This window comes from Oratosquilla oratoria, chromosome 6 (assembly GCF_046742065.1).
Source record: "Oratosquilla oratoria isolate Oo_2021 chromosome 6, ASM4674206v1, whole genome shotgun sequence".
Classification (NCBI taxonomy): domain Eukaryota; kingdom Metazoa; phylum Arthropoda; class Malacostraca; order Stomatopoda; family Squillidae; genus Oratosquilla; species Oratosquilla oratoria.
The window spans coordinates 51,438,313-51,457,319 of record NC_134782.1 but is presented as its reverse complement, the minus strand read 5'-3'; the positions used below and the strand labels follow the sequence as shown (position 1 = coordinate 51,457,319).

General features: G+C 40.5%; 1 protein-coding gene across 2 annotated transcripts in view; it reads right to left on the bottom strand.

The window, feature by feature from the left end:
• Skel (DM13 and DOMON_DOH domain-containing protein skeletor) overlaps positions 1-19,007 on the bottom strand; it is a 172,785-nt gene that overhangs the window by 51,777 nt on the left and 102,001 nt on the right. The window lies entirely within an intron of this gene.

Here is a 19,007-nt window from a genome sequence, read left to right as displayed (position 1 = left end):
TGCTAATATGGCATCAATAACGTAAGGTATTCTTTGAGTGTTTCCCCTCTGAACTGATGTCACTTTTCCTTTTTTTTCAATTTTGCTCAATTACTACAAAGTTCTTAATCGAGAAGTCGTTGTTATTCATTACATGTTGCAGGTGTTGGAGTGTTTTATGAAGAAGAGGTCATGCGAGACAATGTGTAAATGTCCTGTTTATATACGAGCTTATGACACTTTTCTTCTAGGTTGTAGGGCATTCTCCTTACACGTTAAGATATCTTGCTACGTCTTTAACATACATGGTGGTGATAAATTTCAACTCGACATGTATTAAGGAAGAATTACTCTCCACCTTTACAAATATTTGACCGAACTACGAACATTGATCCATCACGAATGTTAAGTAAAAGGATAAAGATACGAACAATTACTCTTCATCGCCTACGATGGATTGGCCATGCTCCTCGAATATTGGAAAACGGCCGACTATCAAGGACGATATTATAGAGTGAATCATCGTTTGGGAAGAAAGGCCTTGAGGAGCAACCTTTCGACGCTTCAAAGACCAATTAAACTCAACCTTCAAACAAGGAAACATTGACCTCAAGACTTGGGAAACTGCTCTGGACAGGGCGAGCTGGCGCGCCACTATCCATACCACCGTGAACTGTGGCAACGTTCCACTACTATACTCGTTGCATTGAGAAATGGCCGTTAGGGCGGAGCACTGGGAGTCCCCCTGTGTTGCCACATATAATTATTTTATAATTTTATTTTATTCTATCATTTTATTTTATATTTTTATAATGTTGCCACATATAATTATATCATAATTTTTTGTCACACACCACCACTGAGGTAAAAATCAAAGCAATGTTTTCTATACAAAGGTTTCGTTTCCTCGAGTCATAGACATGGCATATGAGCAAGAGAGAGCGACGTTGCCGCTACATCTGTTTTCTGGCCCCGCCCCCCTCACACTGCATTCAGTGTGAGCCGTGCGGGCCGTGTTATCTGTGGAGATGTGGCAACACCGGGAAATCTCCTAACCCCGCCTTAGCGGCCACTTCTCGTTGCGCTGACTATAGTGTCCCCTCAACGAGCATAGCATTTTTGTGACAAAAATTACTATGATCAAACAAACCATTGTATGTGTCCATAAATGTCATTTATATTTGTAAAATAAGAGTGTTGCCCCAATATGATAGTCCTTGTAAGGAGAAGGCACGTGAATGTGATACGATTGTATAATTTTACCAAATGTATGGTGACCCCGGAGTGACCCATACATTTGGTAAAATTATACAATCACATTACATTCACATGCTTTCTCCTTACAAGGGCTATCATATTGGGGAAACACTCTTATTTCACAAATATAAATGACATTTATGGACACATACAATGGTTTGTTTAATCATAGTAATTTTTGTCACAGAAATGTTATGCGCGTTAAGGGGACACTATAGTATTGACGTGTTGCCACAGAACCTTCTCGAGGTACACCGCTTAATTCATGACGAAAGAAGACAAGCAAGAAAATACAGCATTCTCCAACTTCGACCATCGTCATCCATTCATTGTCAAATTTGGAAGAGATCCTTTCTCATCACAATCGGATTCACTAGTCACGTTCGACACAAGCAATCCTGTGATGTAATCTGTGAGAATTTACCGTTACTGGACAAGGATTACTCGGAGCACGAGTTACCAGCGAACATACATACATACATACATACACATGCATGCATACATACATACATACATACATACACGCACGCGCACACACACACACACACACACACACACACACACACACACACACACACACACGCACACACACGCACACACACACACACACAATATATATATATATATATATATACAGTATATATATATATTCATTAACCACAATACACTTTAATTCTAAGCCATCAACATCGAATGATTCTCGGAGGCCAGCATGCAGAAATTGAAACGTGTTACGGCCAAGGACTCGAACCAGGGCTAGCACGTGACAAGAATGGCGTCTGCAACAACATTAACAGTTTTACTGAGGAACCTCGTACATTATAAACCCCCATCACGACTAAAGCGGGCGGATGCAGAGAAGAAAGGGCCCTTAATGCGTTGTATCCTATGTCGGAAATGCAGGCGACGACACAGGAGGCGGAGCTCCTGAATCATTGATAAACCCGCGTGTGTGAGGCGTATCTGCGAGGGTAAAGGGATGGAGACAAAAGGAAGGAGAGGAAAATGTAAGGAGAGAGAAAAAAAAAAGAAGGGAAGGAAAAAGATGATGGTTAGGAACTTGAGCTGTTGGGGAAGGTACAAGTCACTACACTTCACCCTCCTACTCTGGTTTCTTCTTCCTTCCCCTCCTCTGACACCATCTCTTACTCTTTTTCTTCTTACTCCTCTACGACATGGAAAATTGATGGGTAATCATCAGGACTACACCTTTTCTCATCTCATCATCCTAATCCTCACCCTCCCACTCTGCTTTCTTCCTCCTTACCCTCCCCCGACTCCTATCTATTCTCCAGTGTTGCCTCCGCCACTACCACACCAACATCGTCACCGTGCAGCACCTGCACGACGTCGCCACCGCGTTGTCTCCTTCAGTGATTTGCGGGGCTGGTAGTGCCCGTCCGGACCTCAGCCTTGCAGCAGCAGGTGGTCCGGAACACACGAAGGTAGGGGACGGTGTGCCAGCCACGGCAATGACCTTACCCCCCGGAGGAGGAGGAAGACAATGTAGTCGTCCAGGTCACGTCAGATCCGAGGTGAGAAGGGGATGGGGGGGGGGGCCATTTAACACTCATCGTGGGCGAAACCCTTCACTAAGCTCTCCCTCCCCTCGGCGCCGTTACGGGGGGGGGGGGCGGCGCAAGAAGCGAGAGGGAGTAAGGAGTAAGGACGGGGTGGGAGGGGAAAGAAGGAAGGAAGGAGAGGGAGAAGGATGAGGATGGGAAAGCGTAATGATAAGGAAGGAGAGGATAAGTGATAAAGATGGAGAAGGTAAGTGATAACGAGGGAGAGAGGTGGGGAGGAGAGGGAGAGAGATGGGGAGGAGGGAAATGGAGAGGGAGGGGGAAATTAAGATGGAGAAGCAGGAGAGAAAAAAGATGGGAGAGGGAGAAGGACAAAGAAAGAGAAGAAAGAAGGAAACAGGGAGGGAGGGAGGAGAAGAAGTGTAACGGAAAACCTGACAAAAGTAAAGGAAGAAAGAAGAAGGGGAAAGATGAGGGGATAGAGAAGAAGAGAAAGACGGAAGATATACTGAAGGACGGAGAGGTGTGCACGCACGCACGCACACACACACACACACACACACACACACACACACACACACACACACACACACACACACACACACACACAACCACACACACACACACAACCACACACACACACACACACACAACCACACACACACACACACACACACACAACCACACACACACACACACACACAACCACACACACACACACACAACCACACACACACACCCACACACACACACACACACACACACTTTCAACGAACGGACGGCTTGACGAACGCTCTGAAGAAAAGTGCAGATTGTGGATACCAACGCAAAGAGAAGTGCCTTTTTGTATTTGCAGGGGGGGGGGGAAATTGCTCGTGAGGCAGTAGGTAAGTAGGAAAAGAGGAGAAGGGGAGGGATTGCTGGGGAAATGGAAGAAAATGAGGATGTGGAGGACTTGGCCCAGGCAGACGGGCGTAAGGTCAACATGAAACGACCACCGGATGACGAAATGGCAAATAAAAATGTAAAGATTAGAAGTATAGAGAGGAGAAATACAGTAGAAAGTGACGAGAATATGTTCCAGGGATTTAAAGAGGGTGGGGGGGACACAACCCCCCCCCCCCGACTGATAAGACTAGAGGAGAGAGTTGATAAGGTGATCGAGGACTTGGAACGTAAGTTAGGTAAGGTAGATTCCATTTTCCAGAGAATTGAAAGATTGGAACAACTAGAGAAGGCTAACAGAAACTTAACTGAAGAAGTAGAGGACCTAAAAAGACAGTTAGGAAATGTAAAGGAGGAGAATGAGAAATTGAAGAAGAATAGTAATGAAAACAGTGAGAAAATAGCTACAGAAGCTAAAAATTGGAGAATAACTCAAGAAGGGAATAAGGTTTCATTCACTGACATAGTCAAACAGCAATTGAAAGAACATAATGAAGACTCAGTTATTAAAGTGATGAGACAGAAGGAGAATATAGTAAGAGAATTAGCTGACAAAAAGAAATGTATAATTATATTAGGAATGGAAGAGAAACATAACCCAGATAGAACCGCAAGAATCAAGGAGGAAAATGAAAGGGTAAGCAGTTTATTAAAATTAGTCCAGGAAGATGAACCAGAAATTATAAAGGAAATTGAGGAAAAATTCAGACTCGGAAAATATAGTACAGATAAGATCAGACCAATTAAGATTAAATTCAGGTCACAAACAACGGCAGAGAAAATTCTATCCAAGACAGGGAAACTAGCAACAAATGATCAATATAAAAAGGTATGGATAAAAAGAGAAATGAATAAGGAGGAAAGAGAGGCAGAAAAGCAGAAAAGAATTGAAGCTAAGGCAAAAAAACGAGGAAAGAACGGAGTCAGAGAAAGAGAGATTCTATTGGAGAGTAGTGAACATGAAAATAAAGCAGTTCGAAATACTAAAGAAAAACATAAGGGAAACAGAGAACACAATGGAAGTGGCAGAAAAACTAAGAGTGTCTTACACAAATATAGATGGATTGATAACAGGATTGAATGAACTGAATGATTATTTGAAAGAAAAAGAACCGGACATAATGGGAATTGTAGAAACAAAATTAAAAGGCCCACTACCACCCAACAGTGTAGGACATGATACATACAATTATTGGATTAGAAACAGAGAGAAAAAACAAGGGGGTGGAGTTATGTTCCTGACAAAGAAGGATATAAACGTGAAAGGTGTCATATATGGAAAGAATACAGTAGAGATGATTATGATAGAAGTGGAAGACCGAGATAAGAAGAGCAGAAAATTTGTGATCAATTATGTGCCTCCGAAAACAGCCTCATGGGAGGAGAGTGAACATAAAAGTATGTTAGAGGACACAAAGATAGCATTAACTAAAATAATGGAAGACGGAGGAAGAATAGTTATGATGGGCGACTTTAATTGCAAAGAAATCTGCTGGGAAGAAATGACAGTAAAGAGTGGTGATGACTCATGGGGAAATGCTCTACTTGAGATGATTACTGACCATTCAATGACACAATGGATACAAGAGAACACTAGGTATAGAAATGAAGAAGAACCATCGAGGCTAGACTTAATAATTACATCTGAACCTAGAATAGTGGACAAGATTGAATATAAAACACCAATAGGTAAAAGTGACCACATATTGATTGAACTGGAACTTAATGAAGAAAAATATATGAAAAGAAATGAACAATATAGAAAAGGAAGAATGATGTATGAAAAAACAAACTTTGATAAAATAAGAGAATTCTTCCAACAAGAAAACTGGGAAGAAATATACAAAGAAGAAACATCAGTGGAAGAGAAATGGAATATTTTGACAAAAATTTACAAAGAAGGAGTGGAAAAGTATGTCCCAAGACAAAAACAAGAAAAAGAATATGTAAAATGCTGGTACAACAAAAGTTGTAGGGAGTTAAAAGACAAAAGAGACAAAGCCTGGACCGGATGGAAAAAAGACAGAAGACCTGAAAAATGGAAAATATATACTGGTTATAGAAATGAATATGTACAAAAGTGCAGAGAGGAAAAAAGAAAATATGAAAAAGATGTTATAGAAAAGTGTAAAGATCAACCAAAACTATTCTACAGATTTGTAAACAATAAACTGAAAAACAAACAAGACTTGGAGAAATTAAGACAAGGAGGAGTTGAATACACTGAGGAAATGGAAATGGCAGAAATTATGAACAAACATTTTAAATCAGTGTTTACAAGGGAAAATATACAACCTGAAGAGATTGAGTGGAAGGAAAAAGTCCCCCCTATGGAAGAAATAGAAGTAACGAAGAATGAAATATTGACACACTTGGGTAATTTTGATGTCAGAAAATCGCATGGGCCAGATGAAATAGCAAACTGGATTCTGAAAGAATGTAGGAATGAACTGGCAGACAAAATACATAGCATAATAAGCAGTTCCTTAAAAGAAGGAAAAGTTCCAGAAGATTGGAAAAAAGCAAATATAGTACCTATATATAAAGGAGGAAATAAAGAAGAACCTACCAACTATAGACCAGTCTCTCTAACAAGTACAATAGCAAAAATATGTGAAAGAATTATCAAAAGTAGATGGGTAAAATACTTGGAAAAAAACAACGTACTAAATCCAAGGCAATTTGGATTCAGACAAGGACGATCATGCGTCACCAATTTAATATGTTTCTATTCAAGACTAATAGATATAATACAAGAAAGAGATGGATGGGCTGATTGTGCATTTCTAGACCTAAAAAAAGCTTTTGACAAAGTACCACATAAGAAGTTGCTTAAGAAATTAGAATATGAAGGAGGAATACAAGGTAAATTGCTAAATTGGATGGAAGACTTTTTGCAAGAAAGAAAAATGAGAGTAGTGATAAGAGATCAGCACTCAAAATGGAATGAAGTAATAAGCGGTGTCCCGCAGGGAACAGTTCTGGCCCCAATAATGTTTGCTATATATATTAATGATATGGATGAAGGAATTGAAAGCTATATGAGCTTCTTTGCAGATGATGCAAAATTACTGAAAAGAGTGAAAACTGAAGAGGATTGTGAATCACTACAGAGAGATCTAAATAAAGTACAAGAATGGAGTAGGAAGTGGGAGATGGAGTTCAATACAAAAAAGTGTAGTATAATGGAATTTGGAAAAAGCAAAAACAGAATAACAGGATCATATAATTTGGGAGAAGAAGGAATAAAAAGAGTAGAAAATGAGAGGGACCTGGGAGTCATTGTTATGAATAATATGTCACCTGAGAAACATATAAATAAGATTTTTGGAGAAACTTATAATTTAATAAGAACAATCAAAGTGGCATTTACATACCTGGATGAAGAAATGGTGAGGAAAATCCTAATCACCCTGATAAGACCAAGATTGGAATATGCAGCAACGATATGGTCACCAAGTACAAAAAAATGTATAAAAAAACTTGAAAGAATACAAAGAGCAATTACTAAACTGGCACCAACACTCTCAAAACTATCATATGAAGAGAGACTACAAAAACTTAAACTACAGACACTAGAGCAAAGAAGAGAGAGAGGAGATTTGATAGCTATTTACAGAATCATGAAAGGCATAGAAATTACTGATAGAGAGAATCTGATAAAATGGGATGACAGAAATACAAGAGGACACGGAAAGAAAATAAAAAAAGACAACTATAGAAGAGATTTGAAAAAGAACAGCTTTCCTCACAGAGCAATAGACAGTTGGAACAAGTTAGATGAGAAAGTGGTGTGTGCAAAAACAATACATGAATTTAAAAATAGTTTAGATAAAATGAGATATGAAGACGGGACCTCACGAGCATAGCTCCCCTTCCCGTAAAATACAACTAGGTAAATACAACTAGGTAAATACACACACACACACACACACACACACACACACACACACACACATAGAGAGAGAGAGCTGTAGAGAGCTGTAAAGAGAGCTGTAGAGAGAGAGGGAGAGAGAGAGAGAGGGAGAGAGAGGGAAAGAGGGAGGGAGAGAGGGAGGGAGAGAGGGAGAGAGGGAGGGAGAGAGGGAGAGAGAGAGAGGGAGGAGAGAGGGAGAGGGAGAGAGGGAGGGAGAGAGGGAGAGAGAGAGAGAGGGAGGGAGAGAGAGAGAGGGAGGGAGAGAGAGAGAGGGAGGGAGGGAGAGAGAGAGGGAGGGAGAGAGAGAGAGGGAGGGAGAGAGAGAGAGAGGGAGGGAGAGAGAGAGAGAGAGAGAGAGAGAGATGTAGAGAGATGTAGAGAGAGCTGTAGAGAGAGATGTAGAGAGAGAGAGAGAGAGAGAGAGAGAGAGAGAGAGAGAGAGAGAGAGAGAGAGAGAGAGAGAGAGAGAGAGAGAGAGAGAGAGAGAGAGAGAGAGAGATGTAGAGAGAGATGTAGAGAGAGATGTAGAGAGAGATGTAGAGAGAGAGAGAATGTAGAGAGAGGAGAGATGTAGAGAGAGGAGAGATGTAGAGAGAGGAGAGATGTAGAGAGAGGAGAGATGTAGAGAGAGGAGAGATGTAGAGAGAGGAGAGATGTAGAGAGAGAGAGAGGAGAGATGTAGAGAGAGGAGAGATGTAGAGAGAGAGAGGTAGAGAGAGAGAGGTCAAGAGGGGCAGAGAGAGAGAGGGAAGAGAGATAGAGGAAGAGAGGAGAAAGAGAGAGAGGGAGAGAGGAAACGAGGGAGAAGAAGACAGAGAGAGGAGGAAGAGATAGGAATTGAGAGAGATAGAGAGATAGAGATAGAGAAAGAGGAGGAAGAGAGCGAGGAGGGATTAAGCGGAAGAAGACAGCGAGGAGGGATTAAGAGGAGGAAAAGTGAAGAGGGAGTGAGACGAGGAAGAGAGCGAGGAGGGATGAGGAGGAAGAGAGCGAGGAGGTATTAAGGGTAAGAAGAGATCGAGGAGGGAGGACGAGATCGACGTGGGATGAAGAGGTGGAAGGGAGACAGAGGAAGGAAGGAGGGAGGGAGGGAGCGTGCGTGCGTGCAGTAGGTGCAGGGAAGGGAAGGGAAGGAGTCTGAGGAGTCAAAAGGATTGGGGGAGGAGAGGGAGAAAAGGAGGATAGAAAAGAAAAGGGAGAGCAGTAGGAGGAAAAAAGAAGCAGGAAGGGCAGGTGGGGTACAGGGAGATGAAGAATGAGGTAGCGAGAGGAAGAATGAAGGAGGGAGAGGAGGAGAAAGTGAGGGGAGGGGAGGGGAGGGGGAGTTTGGAGAGCCCTCGATGCTATTACACAGTAGTGCGGACTCAGCAGCTGCGCCATGTAAATCCTAATTGCATTAGGAAAAAAAGAAGAAAAAAACAAAAAAAATCCTGATCATTGGGTCCGGGCTCTGACTTCCAGCGATATGGATATCCGAATTCCTCGGCTCTTTAAGAATTCGGACTCTGCAACTTCCAAAAAATCCGGACTTCCCGCCGCTCGGGATCACCGCTTTCTGTGGTTTGAAACTTTCATGGTTTGCTCACTTCTCCGACTACTCTACAAATACTCCTTACAAAGTCCTCTGTAAGGGGCACCGTCCTAGCCTCCTGATAAGGGGAGTTCGAGACGTTTAACGGAATCATTTTTGTGGCTTATTCATCTCCGGGGGCACTCCCTCCATCTTGGTTTTAGATTTCCCCTCCATTCATCAATACCAAAATACACTTCTGAGCTTAGACAGACATTCCAATCCCCTTGAAGCTCCAAAGGGTGAAATGTTGGCACTTCTCCAATTTACAACCTGGAGAAGGTTGAAAAAAGAAAAAAGGAAAAACGAAAAAAGTGACCCCAAATTCAGCCGATAAACCTGGCGGAGAGGTTTCTTATACTTTCTAATATTAGCCGACCAACCATATTTTTTTTTCACAGAGGAAAACTTCATTGTTTTGTCTGAAAATGTGTGAATCCTATAAGAAATATTTAATATCTTTATCTCGTGTGATCTTATAAATAAAAAATTAATCAAAAAGGGACAAGACCTCCGGAATTGCGCATGGAATATTCAGCTCGAGTTCTTGGTCATCTCACAGAGGACATGGTACGTGGTACTACATTCTGGTCGCACTCTCATTTCGTACCACGCCGACCCGCGATCAGGACTAGTGGTAGCAGGCTGTAAGTTACTCCGGTAGTGCTAATACACTGGGCAAAGGTGACTGCCTCGGGCTTAAATAAAATCGATACTATAGCGTGTTGCTTGTTTTGATTCAAGCGTCTCCTTAAGAAAACTGACGCCAGATATTTCTATCCACCTTGGTCCTAAAGAAAACTAACACTTTTTTTTTTCTTAATCCAGCCTGGTAGGAACCTCTGGGTATGGAATGGCAGAAGAATGGTTAACCCATTTCTAATTTTTTTATACCTTTCTATTTTTATTATTATTCTTTTTCTTGCACACTTTCGTTAGCGAGGGAGGTGATGATTATGACTAGGGTGACCAAATTTCTCGAGCGGACTATGCTGGACAGCATTTGAAATTATGTTATATTTTTAGTTCCTCTTTACATTCGGCTTCTGTTTTATACATATACATATACATATATATATATATATATATATATATATATATATATATATATATATATATATATATATATATATATATATATATATATATATATGCAAAGTAGACCACTTGGAGAAAGAAACTAACGAAGCAGAGCATAAGTGAACACACGTACCCGAGTTCTTATTAGCATATATATATATATATATATATAATATATATATATACCTTTTTATTAATATATTATCATTCCTAGGTTGCCGTATGAATTGTGCATAATCATGTTAAATCTGGTCACCCTAGTCCTAACCTAGTTATGTGACTTCCAGACCAAATGACTTCTTTCCTCATACCGTTAAGTAAAACCACTAACGCTAAGTATATTTCTACATCAGCGGTACACCCTCTCAAAGGATGAACACATCAAGACCAAATTATCCCATTATTCTTTTTCTATTTATTGAAAAAGAAATGTTTTGCGGGTTAATGGGAATCCGAAGGATGAACACTCCAAGGTCCATCGTCACATTTTTTTTTCAATTATTTTTGTTTACTGGAAACGAAATGTTATTTGATTTAGAGGAAACTTTTACTGAAGAGCTGAATTGTTGAAAGAGTCGACAAGATGACGTCCCTGTTCATCCCTTGACACGGATCTCTCGCAAGAAATTTGCGGGCGCGTCCATATATGCATGTTCATGTATATTTTATCAATTTATCTATACAGTCACATAACATACACGCACACACGCACGCACACGCACACACACACACGCGCGCGCATAAAAAAAAACCAGGTAAAAATATATACAAGGAAATCTATTCAATTTTGCAAAACTCGCGCTTTGTCAAGGGGATAGAAGATGTGCATTTCGTTTAATATTTTCATAAAAGGTGCAATATTCACGTTTCGTACGAAAAAAAAAATGCAACCTCAGTTCTGGTGCAAGGACGATGAAACGACTATTTTTAATTTTACCAAAACTGAAGAATTTTAGCTACGCCGATCTCCAGCCCATTAAAGAGGGGTTGAAAAAGTTATTTGCTTGCTTGCGTATACACCTACGCACGCACATGCAAGCACGTACACGGACACGCAAGCAAGTACACGCACACAAACACCTGCGTGCATGCGCACACATACCTTCGCCGGCAGACGGACACAGACAGACAGTAATAACACATAAATCTCTGTGTGGAGATTGAGGGGGATTCCAGAGGGGGGGGGATGGGGGGAAAGAAAGAAATTGAACACGAGAGGAGGGAGAGAGAGATGTAGTGGGAGAAAGTGGAGGTGGGCACGGCGGAGAGAGAAGGGTGGGGACGGGAGGGGGCTGAGAGGAGGAGGAGGGGAGGGGGAGAAAGGAGGGGAGGGGGAGAAAGGAGGGGAGGGGGAGAAAGGAGGGGAGGGGGAAAAAGGAGGGGAGGGGTCGAAAGTAGGGGAGGGGGAAAAAGGAGGGGAGGGGGAAAAAGTAGGGGAGGGGGAAAAAGGAGTGGCGGGGGAAAAAGGAGGGGAGGGGGAAAAAAGGAGGGGAGGGGAAAAGGAGGGGAGGGGAAAAGGAGGGGAGGGGAAAAGGAGGGGAGGGGAAAAGGAGGGGAGGGGAAAAGGAGGGGAGGGGAAAAGGAGGGGAGGGGAAAAGGAGGGGAGGGGGGAAAAAAGAGGGGAGGGGGAGAAAAGGGGAGGGGAGGGGGAGAAAAGGGGAGGGGAGGGGGAGAAAAGGGGAGGGGGAGAAAAGGGGAGGGGGAGAAAAGGGGAGGGGAGGGGGAGAAAAGGGGAGGGGGAGAAAAGGGGAGGGGGAGAAAAGGGGAGGGGGAGAAAAGGGGAGGGGGAGAAAAGGGGAGGGGGAGAAAAGGGGAGGGGGAGAAAAGGGGAGGGGGAGAAAAGGGGAGGGGGAGAAAAGGGGAGGGGGAGAAAAGGGGAGGGAAAAGAGGGGAGGGGGAGAAAGAAGGGGAGGGGGAGAAAGAAGGGGAGGGGGAGAAAGGAGGGGAGGAGGAGAAAGGAGGGGAGGGGGAGAAAGGAGGGGAGGGGGAGAAAGGAGGGGAGGGGGAGAAAGGAGGGGAGGGGGAGAAAGGAGGGGAGGGGGAGAAAGGAGGGGAGGGGGAGAAAGGAGGGGAGGGGGAGAAAGGAGGGGAGGGGGAGAAAGGAGGGGAGGGGGAGAAAGGAGGGGAGGGGGAGAAAGGAGGGAAGGGGGGTGAAGAGGGGGAGGAGAAAGAAGAAGAGGAGGAGGAGAGGAGGAGAAAGAAGGAGGAGGGGGAGGAGGAGGGGGAGGAGGAAAAGGAGGAGGAAGAGGGGAAGGGGAACGAGGAGGAGGAACACCATCACGAGTAGAAGTGTCTGTCCGAAGGAGGAAGAAGATGATTCCGAATCAGGAGGGGGAGAAGAGGAGCGGATAATAGTGATGTTGGTCTATAAAGACTATATGATGCCTCTGACGCTTAGGTTAGGTTTCAAGACTGGTGTTGTACGAGCTCTTTCCCTGATGTTAGGGATGTTGGTTGTAGTAGTTGAATATATATATATATATTGGATGACATGCTCATGTTGTGTATGTATATAATATATATATATATATATATATATATATATATATATATATATATACACACACACACATGAGAGAAATTCGCTAGTAACAGCGACATCAATCCGATAATTTTTCATGACAGTAGCATCCAGGATTCGAACCCACTGCTATCGGCCACTGGTACGATCAGCTTCACAGAGCCTTAGCCCACTACACCAACAGACACTTAAAAGCCTTGAAACCTAGAATCGAACCGATTCCCGAGGATAGGAAAGATCACTAATCTGCGACCCCAATTCCTGATTTACACAAGGCCCAAGTGCACCAGTTGGCAAGGGGTAAGGATCGGAACAAATCCCTTTCACGCTTCGAGCCACTGTAACTATGAGAGAAATTCGCTAGTAACAACATCAATCCGAATTTTTTTTATGACAGTCGCATGCAGGATTCGAACCCACCGCTATCGACCACAGGTAAGATCAGCTTCACTGAGCCTTAGCCCACTACACCAACAGACACTTTCCAGGCGAAAAGCGTGAAAGGGATTTGTTCTGATCCTTACCCCTTGCCAACTGGTGCACTCGGGTCTTGTGTAAAACAGGAATTTCTCTTTTTCTGACTGTTCTGTTCTCATTTTTTCCTTAGCTTCTAGTCTTTTTGTCATCTCATCCTCTTTATTAATTTATTTTTTTTATCCATACCTGTTTATATAGATCACTTTTTGCTAGTTTCTCTGTTTTTGCTAAGATATTCTCTGCTGTTGTTTGTGACCTAAATTTAACCTTAATTGGTCTGGTCATATCTGTATTGCATTTCCCTATTCGATATATTTCTTCAATTTCTTTCCCTGTTTCTTGTTTATCTTCTTGAACTACTTCTAATACCTTGTTAACTTTTTCCTTCTTCTCCTTTACTCTTGTAGTCCTATTTGGATTATGCTTCTCTTCTATCCGTAATATAATTATACACTTCTTTTTATCCACTAAGTCTCTTACTATATTCTCCTTCATCACTTTAATAACTGTGTCCTTAGTTTGTTCTTTCATCTGTTGGTTTACTATATCTCAATTTTGTTGTTCTCTTGGACTTTTCTCCATCCCTGTGCCTCTTTTCCTATGGACTCTTTATTCTCTTTATTCTTCTTCTTTATTTCATCACTCATATTTTACTTCTTTTAACTGTCTTTTTAATTCTTCTATTTCTTTATTTAGGTTTTGGTTCTCTTTCTTTAGCTCTTCCAATTTATCAAATCTTGGTGTAAGCCGTGTAAGTTGACTGAACCTAACCTCCCACTGTTTATTTTTTTCTATTTTTACCTCTAGACTTGCTAATCGGGGGAGGTTGTCATCTTCTCCCTCATTAAATCCATGGAAATAATTATCTTCACCTTCCATTGCGCTGTTCTTATCTATATTTCTATTTTTACATTTTTAATAATGTCTTCGACTTCACCTCTATCGTCTGCGCATCTTTTGTTGACATTCTCTGTTTTCACTCACACACACACACACACACACACACACACACACACACACACACACACACACACACACACACACACACACACACACACACACAACACACTAAACTGGGACAAGAGAAACACAAGAGGACATGGAGAGAAAAAAAAAAGCTACAGAAGAGAGCTGAAGAAAAACAGTTTTCCACATAGAGTAGTGGACACTTGGAACAAACTGGATAATAAAATAGTATGCGCAAAAAATATTCATAAGTTTAAAAGCAAACTAGACACTGCGAGATACAAAGGCGGGAGACCACGAGCATAGCTCCCCTTCCCGCAAAATACAAATAGGTAAATACAACTAGGTAAATACACTCACACACAACTCGTGGCGTAGTTGGTAGAGTTCCCGTTGTATACTTACCAGTTGTACTATCATGGCAAAGATGGGTTGAACGTAAAACTTCGCGTACGTATATGTAATTCGAGCATATGATATATAAGAAAAATTGCTCTCAACTTGTATCTATCTTGATAGCGCAATCGGTTAAGTCACTATCACTTGTCACGTCCTAGCGGAGGTTCGAGTCCTTAGCTGTACCACGTTTCAATTTCTGCATGTATGCCTTCTCGAGATTTTTCGATATTGATGGCTTAAAATTAAAGTGAATTCTGATTGATGAATGCAAATCTGCTCACTAGGACCCATTCAGTGTTGTACATACATATACATACATATATATATATATGTATATATATGTATATATACATATATCTTTGTCTAAAAGGGATTCTATTACAAGGCAGTGGATTGTTTTAATACACACACACACACACACACACACTTCAACGAATGGACGGCTTAGAAGACGTTCTGAAGAAAAGTGAAGTCTGTGGATCCCAACGCAAAGAGAAGTGCCTAGTGTTTTTGCAGGGTGGGGGGGAAATTGCTCGTGGAGTAGTGGGAACGTAGGGAAAGAGGAAAAGGGGAGGGATTACTGAGGGAAATGGAAGGAAATGAGGAGGGAGTAGACTTTGACCAGCCAGACAAGCGGAAGGTAAACAAAAGACTTAGCGAGGATCAAATGTCTAATAAAAATGTAAAGATTAGAAGTATAGAGAGGAGCAATACAGAAGAAAGTGACGAGAATATGTTCCAGGGATTTAAAGAGGGTGGGGGGGACACAACCCCCCCCCCCCCCCCACGACTGATAAGACTAGAGGAGAGAGTTGATAAGGTGATCGAGGACTTGGAGCGTAAGTTAGGTAACGTAGACTCCATTTTTCAAAGAATTGAAAGGTTGGAACAACTAGAGAAGGCTAACAGAAACTTAACTGAAGAAATAGAGGACCTAAAAAGACAGTTAGGAAATGTAAAGGAGGAGAATGAGAAATTGAAGAAGAATAGTAATGAAAACAGAGAGAAACTAGCTACAGAAGCTAAAAATTGGAGAATAACTCAAGAAGGGAATAAGGTTTCATTCACTGACATAGTCAAACAGCAATTGAAAGAACATAATGAAGACTCAGTTATTAAAGTGATGAGACAGAAGGAGAATATAGTAAGAGAATTAGCTGACAAAAAGAAATGTATAATTATATTAGGAATGGAAGAGAAACATAACCCAGATAGAACTGCAAGAATCAAGGAGGAAAATGAAAGAGTAAGCAGTTTATTAAAATTAGTCCAGGAAGATGAACCAGAAATTATAAAGGAAATTGAGGAAAAATTCAGACTCGGAAAATATAGTACAGATAAGACCAGACCAATTAAGATTAAATTCAGGTCACAAACAACAGCAGAGAAAATTCTATCCAAGACAGGGAAACTAGCAACAAATGATCAATATAAAAAGGTATGGATAAAAAGAGAAATGAATAAGGAGGAAAGAGAGGCAGAAAAGCAGAAAAGAATTGAAGCTAAGGCAAAAAACGAGGAAAGAACGGAGTCAGAGAAAGAGAGATTCTATTGGAGAGTAGTGAACATGAAAATAAAGCAGTTCGACATACTAAAGAAAAACATAAGGGAAACAGAGAATACAATGGAAGTGGCAGAAAACTAAGAGTGTCTTACACAAATATAGATGGATTGATAACAGGATTGAATGAACTGAATGATTATTTGAAAGAAAAAGAACCGGACATAATGGGAATTGTAGAAACAAAATTAAAAGGCCCACTACCACCCAACAGTGTAGGACATGATACATACAATTATTGGATTAGAAACAGAGAGAAAAAACAAGGGGGTGGAGTTATGTTCCTGACTAAGAAGGATATAAACGTGAAAGGTGTCATATATGGAAAGAATACAGTAGAGATGATTATGATAGAAGTGGAAGACCGAGATAAGAAGAGCAGAAAATTTGTGATCAATTATGTGCCTCCGAAAACAGCCTCATGGGAGGAGAGTGAACATAAAAGTATGTTAGAGGACACAAAGATAGCATTAACTAAAATAATGGAAGACGGAGGAAGAATAGTTATGATGGGCGACTTTAATTGCAAAGAAATCTGCTGGGAAGAAATGACAGTAAAGAGTGGTGATGACTCATGGGGAAATGCTCTACTTGAGATGATTACTGACCATTCAATGACACAATGGATACAAGAGAACACTAGGTATAGAAATGAAGAAGAACCATCGAGGCTAGACTTAATAATTACATCTGAACCTAGAATAGTGGACAAGATTGAATATAAAACACCAATAGGTAAAAGTGACCACATATTGATTGAACTGGAACTTAATGAAGAAAAATATATGAAAAGAAATGAACAATATAGAAAAGGAAGAAGGATGTATGAAAAAACAAACTTTGATAAAACAAGAGAATTCTTCCAACAAGAAAACTGGGAAGAAATATACAAAGAAGAAACAACAGTGGAAGAGAAATGGAATATTTTGACAAAAAATTTACAAAAAAGGAGTGGAAAAGTATGTCCCAAGACAAAAACAAGAAAAAGAATATGTAAAATGCTGGTACAACAAAAGTTGTAGGGAGTTAAAGGACAAAAGAGACAAAGCCTGGAACAGATGGAAAAAAGACAGAAGACCTGAAAAATGGAAAATATATACTGGTTATAGAAATGAATATGTACAAAAGTGCAGAGAGAAAAAAAGAAAATATGAAAAAGATGTTATAGAAAAGTGTAAAGATCAACCAAAACTATTCTACAGATTTGTAAACAATAAACTGAAAAACAAACAAGACTTAGAGAAATTAAGACAAGGAGGAGTTGAATACACTGAGGAAATGGAAATGGCAGAAATTATGAACAAACATTTTAAATCAGTGTTTACAAGGGAAAATATACAACCTGAAGAGATTGAGTGGAAGGAAAAAGTCCCCCCTATGGAAGAAATAGAAGTAACAAAGAATGAAATATTGACACACTTGGGTAATTTTGATGTCAGAAAATCGCATGGGCCAGATGAAATAGCAAACTGGATTCTGAAGAATGCAGGAATGAACTGGCAGACAAAATACATAGCATAATAAGCAGTTCCTTAAAAGAAGGAAAAGTTCCAGAAGATTGGAAAAAAGCAAATATAGTACCTATATATAAAGGAGGAAATAAAGAAGAACCTACCAACTATAGACCAGTATCTCTAACAAGTACAATAGCAAAAATATGTGAAAGAATTATCAAAAGTAGATGGGTAAAATACTTGGAAAAAAACAACGTACTAAATCCAAGGCAATTTGGATTCAGACAAGGACGATCATGCGTCACCAATTTAATATGTTTCTATTCAAGGCTAATAGATATAATACAAGAAAGAGATGGATGGGCTGATTGTGCATTTCTAGACCTAAAAAAAGCTTTTGACAAAGTACCACATAAGAAGTTGCTTAAGAAATTAGAATATGAAGGAGGAATACAAGGTAAATTGCTAAATTGGATGGAAGACTTTTTGCAAGAAAGAAAAATGAGAGTAGTGATAAGAGATCAGCACTCAAAATGGAATGAAGTAATAAGCGGTGTCCCGCAGGGAACAGTTCTGGCCCCAATAATGTTTGCTATATATATTAATGATATGGATGAAGGAATTGAAAAGCTATATGAGCTTCTTTGCAGATGATGCAAAATTACTGAAAAGAGTGAAAACTGAAGAAGATTGTGAATCACTACAGAGAGATCTAAATAAAGTACAAGAATGGAGTAGGAAGTGGGAGATGGAGTTCAATACAAAAAAGTGTAGTATAATGGAATTTGGAAAAAGCAAAAACAGAATAACAGGATCATATAATTTGGGAAAAGAAGGAATAAAAAAAGTAGAAAATGAGAAGGACCTGGGAGTCATTGTTATGAATAATATGTCACCTGAGAAACATATAAATAAGATTTTTGGAGAAACTTATAATTTAATAAGAACAATCAAAGTGGCATTTACATACCTGGATGAAGAAATGGTGAGGAAAATCCTAATCACCCTGATAAGACCAAGATTGGAATATGCAGCAACGATATGGTCAACAAGTACAAAAAAATGTATAAAAAAACTTGAAAGAATACAAAGAGCAATTACAAAACTGGCACCAACACTCTCAAAACTATCATATGAAGAGAGACTACAAAAACTTAAACTACAGACACTAGAGCAAAGAAGAGAGAGAGGAGATTTGATAGCTATTTACAGAATCATGAAAGGCATAGAAATTACTGATAGAGAGAATCTGATAAAATGGGATGACAGAAATACAAGAGGACACGGAAAGAAAATAAAAAAAGACAGCTATAGAAGAGATTTTAAAAAGAACAGCTTTCCTCACAGAGCAATAGACAG